Raw genomic sequence first — 6,964 nt, 5'->3', positions numbered from 1 at the left:
CCAAGCGGGGCCAGTAAATTGAACCAGCGTAGGCTAGCAGAGTATATGACAGTGATGCTGACAGGTGGGGCAGTCACACTGTAACTATTGCTGTTATTGGAAGAACCAAAAGGAGCTGACACCTCAAGAGAGTCACACATCTGGACAGTAACTCCACACAGCTGAAGTTCAACCGATAACACACCATAAAGCTGAAGGGCAGTTATGAGTATGGTTATCTCTTACTAACTTTATTACCAGTTCTTTTGTGGACTTGAAAATAATATGCATGACTCACTTTGAAACATCCTTTCGTTTTCCTAATTCCCAGCAGATTTCTGGATTTCTCTGGTTATTTGTATCCAATCCACACTTCAGTTCTAGAGCAGGGCAGCTTGATGGGTAGCCTGACTTACTACGATGGATGTCACTAGGCAGATAGTGTTGCTGAGCTCATGCCTGCTACATTGCCAGTCCATTCACAAAATGCCACCACCATAAAGAAGGCGGGTTGTTTCCCACAGAGCCAGGCACACCTGCCCTGCCCTATTACAGAATGACCCAGCATCAATTACACAGGCATTTGTTTTTTGTTTTAAAGAAACAGGGTCTTGCCCTGTTGCCCAGGCTGGAGTGAAGTGGTTCGTGATCATAGCTCACCGCAGCCTCAAAATCCTGGGCTCAATGATCCTCACACCACAGCCTCCCGAGTATTTGGGCCTACAGGTGCGTGCCACCATGCCCGCCTCCTTTTTTTAAAATTTTTTGTAGAGATGGCTCCTCACTATGTTGCCTAGGCTGGTCCCATTGATTATAGGTTCGTTGATTCATATAATCAGTAAACTCCAGGTCTCTAGTGATCCTCCACCTTGGCTTCCCAAAGTGTTGGGATATTACAGGCATGAGCCGCCGTGCCCGGCCCTATACAGACATTTCAGTGGTTCAATGACCTCTGAGCATTTTGTTGTCTTACCTCACCTAAAGGAGTTTAAATTTAAGTGGACACTTAGAGTGATCTGTTTTTACTACATACCCTTCACAGTTGTTGAGGGGAGAAAGGGCCTTGCTTTTCCCTATGTGTATTCCCTTTATACCGGGCAGTTTTGGTGCTCTACTTGAGGTATAAGAAGGATTTTGGAGGGAGTGTCCACTGTTCAGGGTATGAGTGAATATTTAGTAAATATTGACTATTCTGCCTATTAATACAAATGTTGACTTTGAATGTGTTGTTGGATGTGCCTTGATATAACTTCTTTTTGTGTTGGCACATCACTTACTAATTTTTGAATAGACTTTTTTTTGTTTGTTTGAGACAGAGTTTTGCTCTTGTTCCCCAGGCTGGAGTACAATGGCATGATCTCGGCTCACTGCAACCTCCACTTCCCAGGTTCAAGTGATTCTCCTGCCTCAGCCTCCCAAGTAGCTGGGACCACAGGTGCCCGCCACCACGCCCAGCTAATCTTTTGTATTTTTAGTGGAGAGAGGGTTTCACCATATTGGCTAGGCTGGTCTCAAACTCCTGACCTCAGGTGATCCACCCGCCTTGCCCTCCCAAAGTGCTGGGATTACAGGCATGAGCCACCATGCCTGGCCTGAATAGACTATTTTTTAGAGCAGTTTTAGGTTCACATCAAAATTGAGTGAGAGTTTCCATGTATTTCCTCCCCAACCCACCTCCAGCACAGCCTCCCCCACCATCAACATCCCATACCACTGTGGTACATTTGTTGTAATCAATGAACCTACATTGACACATCGTCCATAATGTAAGTCCATAGCTTACATTAGGGTTCGCTATCTGCGTTGTACACTCTGTAGGTTTTGATAACTGTCCAATAGCATGTATACACCATTATACAGAAGAGTTTCACTGCCATGAAAATCTCCTGTGCTCTACCTATTCCTCCCTCCCTCCTTCCCCCAGAGCCCAAGGAACCACTGATCTTTTACTCTTTCCAGTTTTGTCTTTTCCAGAATGCCATATAGTCAAAATCATACTATGTGGCCTTTTCAGATTGGCTTCTTTCATTTGGTAATTTTTTTTTTTTTTTTTTTGAGACAGGGTCTTACGCTGTCACCCAGGCTGTAGTGCAGTGGTGCAATCTCGACTCACTGCAACCTCTGCCTCCTGGTTTCAAGTGATTCTCCTGCCTCAACCTCCCAAGTAGCTGAGAGTACAGGTGTGTGCCACCACCCCTGGCTAATTTTTGTATTTTTGCTAGAGACAGGGTGTCACCATGCTGGCCAGGCTGGTCTCAAACTCCTGTACTCAAGTGATCCACCTGTCTCGGCCTCCCAAAGTGCTGGGATTACAGGCATGAGCCACCACGCCCGGCCATTTGGTAATTTGTCTTTAAGATTCTTCCATGTCTTTTCATGGCAAGATAGCTCATTTCTTTTTAGCACTGTATAATATCCCATTGTCTGGATGTACCACAGTGTATCCATTCACCTACTGAAGGACATCTTGGTTGCTTCCAAGTTTCCCAATTATGAGTAAAGCTGTTATAAACCTCTGAGTTTAGGTTTTTGTGTGGGCATAAGTTTTCAAACACATTTAGTTAAATACCAAGGAGCACAAATGATCATATGGTAAGAGTATGTTTAGTTTTGTAAAAAACATCAAGCTGTCTTCCAAAGTGGCTGTACCATTTTGCATTCTCATCAGTAGTGAATTAGAGTTCCTATTACTATGCATCTTCATTTGGTTTTGTCAGTATTTTGGATTTTCACTGTCCTCATAGGTGGATGTAGATATTTAATTTGCAATTCCCTAGTGAAATTGAGCATCTTTTCATATGCTTATTTGCCATTCGTATATCTTCTTTGGTGAGGTGTCCAGATCTTTTCTCCATTTTCTAATTGGGTTGTTCATTTTCTTATTGCTGAGGGTTTTTTGTTTTGTTTTGTTTGTTTTGGTTTTAAGAAACAGGGTCTTGCTCTGTCACGCAGGCTGGAGTGCAATGGTGCAATTATAGCTCACTGCAACCTCAATCCTCCCACCTCAGCTTCCCGAGTAGCTAGGACTACAGGCACACACCACCACGCCAGGCTAATTCAAAAAAAAATTTTTGTAGACATTGCTGTGTCACCCAGGCTGGTTTCAAACTCTCAGCCTCAAGCGATTTTCCTGCCTCTGCCTCCCAAAGTGCTGGGATTATAGGTGTGAACCACTGTGTCTGCCCTTATTGTGGAGTTTTAAGAGTTCTTTGTATATTTTGGATAATAGTCCTTTATTAGATATGCCTTTTGGAAATATTTTCTCCCACTCTGTGGCTTTTACAATTGTTTTAAATAGCTGTTTTATACATTATCTACAATAAAACATATTTACACCTTTCATAGTTTATATATTTCCAAATACCCTAGCCTTCATCCATAGATATACTCTTCAGATATATGAGTGGGTGCTATTATTAACAGCTCACCTCACTTGGAAGGCCAGGAGATATCCAGTCTGTCCCAGACAGCTCCATGGAAATTACTACACATTTTTTTTTTTTTTTTTTTTTTTTTTGGAAACGGAGTCTCACTCTGTCACCCAGGCTGGAGTACAGTGGCGTGATCTTGGCTCACTGCAACTTCCGCCTCCCGGGTTCAAGCAATTCTCCTGTCTCAGCCTCCCGAGTACCTGGGACTACAGGTGTGTGCCACCACGCCCGGCTAATTGTTTGTATTTTTGGTAGAGACAGGGTTTCACTGTGTTAGCCAAGATGGTCTCGATCTCCAGACCTCGTGATCTGCCCGCCTTGGCCTCCCAAAGTACTGGGATTACAGGCATGAGCCACCACGCCCAGCCTACTACACATATTTTAAGTTACGATGCCTCCCACCAAAGAGAAAGATTTCGTTTCCAGGTAGTAAATATTTTTCTTATTTTCTTTTTAATTTTATTTTTTATTGTTTTGAGACGGAGTCTCACTCAGTTGCCCAGGCTGGAGTACAGTGGCGTGATCTTGGCTCAATGCAACCTCCACCTCCTGGGTTCAGGCAATTCTGCCTCAGTCTCCCGAGTAGCTGGGATTACAGATGTAAGCCACCACTTCCTATTAGTAGAGACCAGGGTTTCTCCCTGTTGGCCAGGCTGGTCTCAAACTCCTGGCCTCAAGTGATCCTCCCGCCTAGGCCTCCCACAGTGCTGGAATTACAGACGTGAGTTACCGCACCCGGCCTTATTTTATTATTATTATTTTTGAGACAGGGTCTCACTCTGTTACCAAGGCTGCAGTGCAGTGGCTTGATCACAGCTCATTGCAGCCTCAACCTCCCTGCGCTCAGGTGATCCTCCCACCTCAACCTCCTGAGTAGCTGGAACTACAGGCATACACCACTATGCCCAGCTAATTTTTGTATTTTTTTGAAGAAATGGGGTTTCACAATGTTGCCCAGGGTGGTCTTGAACTCTTGAGCTCAAGCCATCTTCCCATCTCAGCCACCCAAAGTGCTGGGATTACAGGCATGCACCACCATGCCCAGAAGTTACATTTTTAATTTTCTTTCAGACTGTTCATTATTGGTGTAAAGAAGCTCAATTTGGTTTTTTGCATGTTGATCTTGTTCTCTGCAACTTTGCTGAATTTTCTCTAATAGTTTTTTTTTCTTCTAATAGTTTTTTGGTAGATTCTTTGGTATTTTCTATATATAAGACAATATAGTCTGCAAATAGGGATAGTTTTATTTCTTCTTTTCTAGGTTGGATGCTTTTTATTTCTTTTTCTTGTTTAGTTGTTCTGGCCAGAAATTCTAGTACAATGTTGAGTAGCAACGGTGAAAGTAGGCATCTTTGTCTTGTTCCTGACCTTAGTGGTTGTTCCTGACCTTAACCGTTGAGTTTTATGTTAGCTGTGGGTTTTTCATAAATGTTCTTTATCATGCTGAGGAAGTTCCTTTCTATTTCTAGTTTTCTGAGTTTCTACTTTTCATGAAAGGGTGATGAATTCTGTCACCCTTTCCTGTATCAATTGTGATAATGTGGTTTTTTTCCTTCATTTTATTAATGTGGTATATTACATTGATTTATTTTTCTTTTTTTCTTTTTTTGAGATGGAGTCTTCCTCTGTCTCCCAAGCTGGCGTGCAGTGGCCGGCTCACTGCAGCCCCTGCCTCCTGGGTTCAAGCGATTCTCCTGCCTCAGCCTCCCAAGTAGCTGGGATTACAGGCGTGCACCACCATGCCCAGCTAATTTTTGTATTTTTAGTAGAGATGAGCTTTCACTGTGTTGGCCAGGCTGATCTCGAACTCCTGGCCTCAGGTGATCCACCCACCTGGGCCTCCCAAAGTGGTGGGATTACAGGCGTAAGCCACCAGGCCCGGCCTACATTTATTTATTTTTCTTATGTTGAACACCCTTACATTCCTTCAATAAGTCTAACTTGGTCACGGTATTCTCCTTTTAATATGCTATTGGATTCAGTTTGCTCGTATTTTGTTGAGGATTTTTGCATCAATATTCACAAGGGATGTTGATCTGTAGTCTTCTTGTGGTCTTTTGGTCTGGCTGTGCCATCAGAATGATGCTGGCCTCATATAATCAATTAAAAAGTTTTCCCTTTTCTATTTTTTCGAACGGTTTGAAAGGATTGGTGTTACCTTCATTTAGTGATCTGAGAGAAAAAAAAGGACTGGTGTTAATTCTTTAAATGTTTGGTAGCATTCACATGGAAGCCTTCTGATCCTGGACTTCTTTCTGTTGAGAGGTTTTTGTTTGTTGAGACGGAGTCTCGCTGTGTCGCCCAGGGTGGAGTGCAGTGGCACGATCTCGGCTCACTGCAACCTCCGCCTCCTGGGTTCAAGCGATTCTCCTGCCTCAGCCTCCCAAGTAGCTAGGATTACAGGCATGCGCCACCACGTCCGGCTAATTTTTAATTTTTAGTAGAGAAGGGGTTTCCATGTTGGCCAGGCTGGTCTCGAACTCCTGAACTTAGGTTATTCACCCGCCTCGGCTTCCCGAAATGCTGGGATTACAGGCGTGAGCCACCGCGTGTGGCCTTTTCTTTGAGACAGAGTATCTCTCTGTCTCCCAGGCTGTTGTGCAGTGGCGCACTCTAGGCTCACTGCAATCCGCCTCCCAAGTTCAAGCGATTCTCCTGCCTCAGGCTCCTGAGTTGCTGGGGATTACCGGAGTGGTAGGCGCTCACCACCACTCCCGGCTGCTTTTTTTTTTTTTTTTGAGACGGAGTTTCGCTCTTGTTGCCTAGGCTGGAGTGGCGCGATCTCGGTTCACTGCAACTTCCGCCTCCCGAGTTCAAGCGATTCTCCCACCTCAGCCTCCGGAGTAGCTGGGATTACAGGCGCGCGCCACCATCCTCTGCTAATTATTTTTGTATGTTAGTAGAGACAGGTTTCACCATGTTGGCCAGGCTGGTCTCCAACTCTTGAACTCCGGGGATCCGCCCACCTCGGCCTTCCAAAGTGCTGGGATTACAGGTGTGAGCCACCGCGCCTGGCCATGAATGCCATTTTTTGATATTGAATAATAAAAGCTATGCAGATCTTCTATATTCTTCTATCTAAATGTTGACACAACTTTATATCTAGAAACTTCGGGTTTAAAGCTCAGCCCGAGAGAACCCATCAAATGTTGGAGCTGCAAGGGGCTAGAAGGCATCACCAGACCTGGATTCGCGGGCGATGTTGGCTCAAGGTAGCACAGGACGTTGGCCCAGAGCTGGAAATTGAGGCCAGGTCTTCCGGCACACCCACCCCACAGGACGACCAAGCAGGGCTTCACAGAGGAGTTGGGGGTTAGGTTTATTTCTGTTGTTAAAAACCCGGTGAGCAAAAGGTTGTGGAAAAAACACATGCAAAAGACAGGCGAAGGTGTGAGCTGGATAGGGACAAAGATGGGGGAACCCGTGGGGTCACCCCTTGACCCCACCCGGGACACCTAGACATCCACAGTGTCGGGGGAGGGGCCCCAGACCAGGCAGAAGACCCTTCCCCGGCCCTGGGGAACCCAAGATTTCCGAGAGTAAGCGGACCTGTG

This window comes from Gorilla gorilla, chromosome 12 (genome assembly GCF_029281585.2).
Source record: "Gorilla gorilla gorilla isolate KB3781 chromosome 12, NHGRI_mGorGor1-v2.1_pri, whole genome shotgun sequence".
In the NCBI taxonomy this organism is placed as follows: domain Eukaryota; kingdom Metazoa; phylum Chordata; class Mammalia; order Primates; family Hominidae; genus Gorilla; species Gorilla gorilla.
This window is presented reverse-complemented; position numbering follows the sequence as displayed.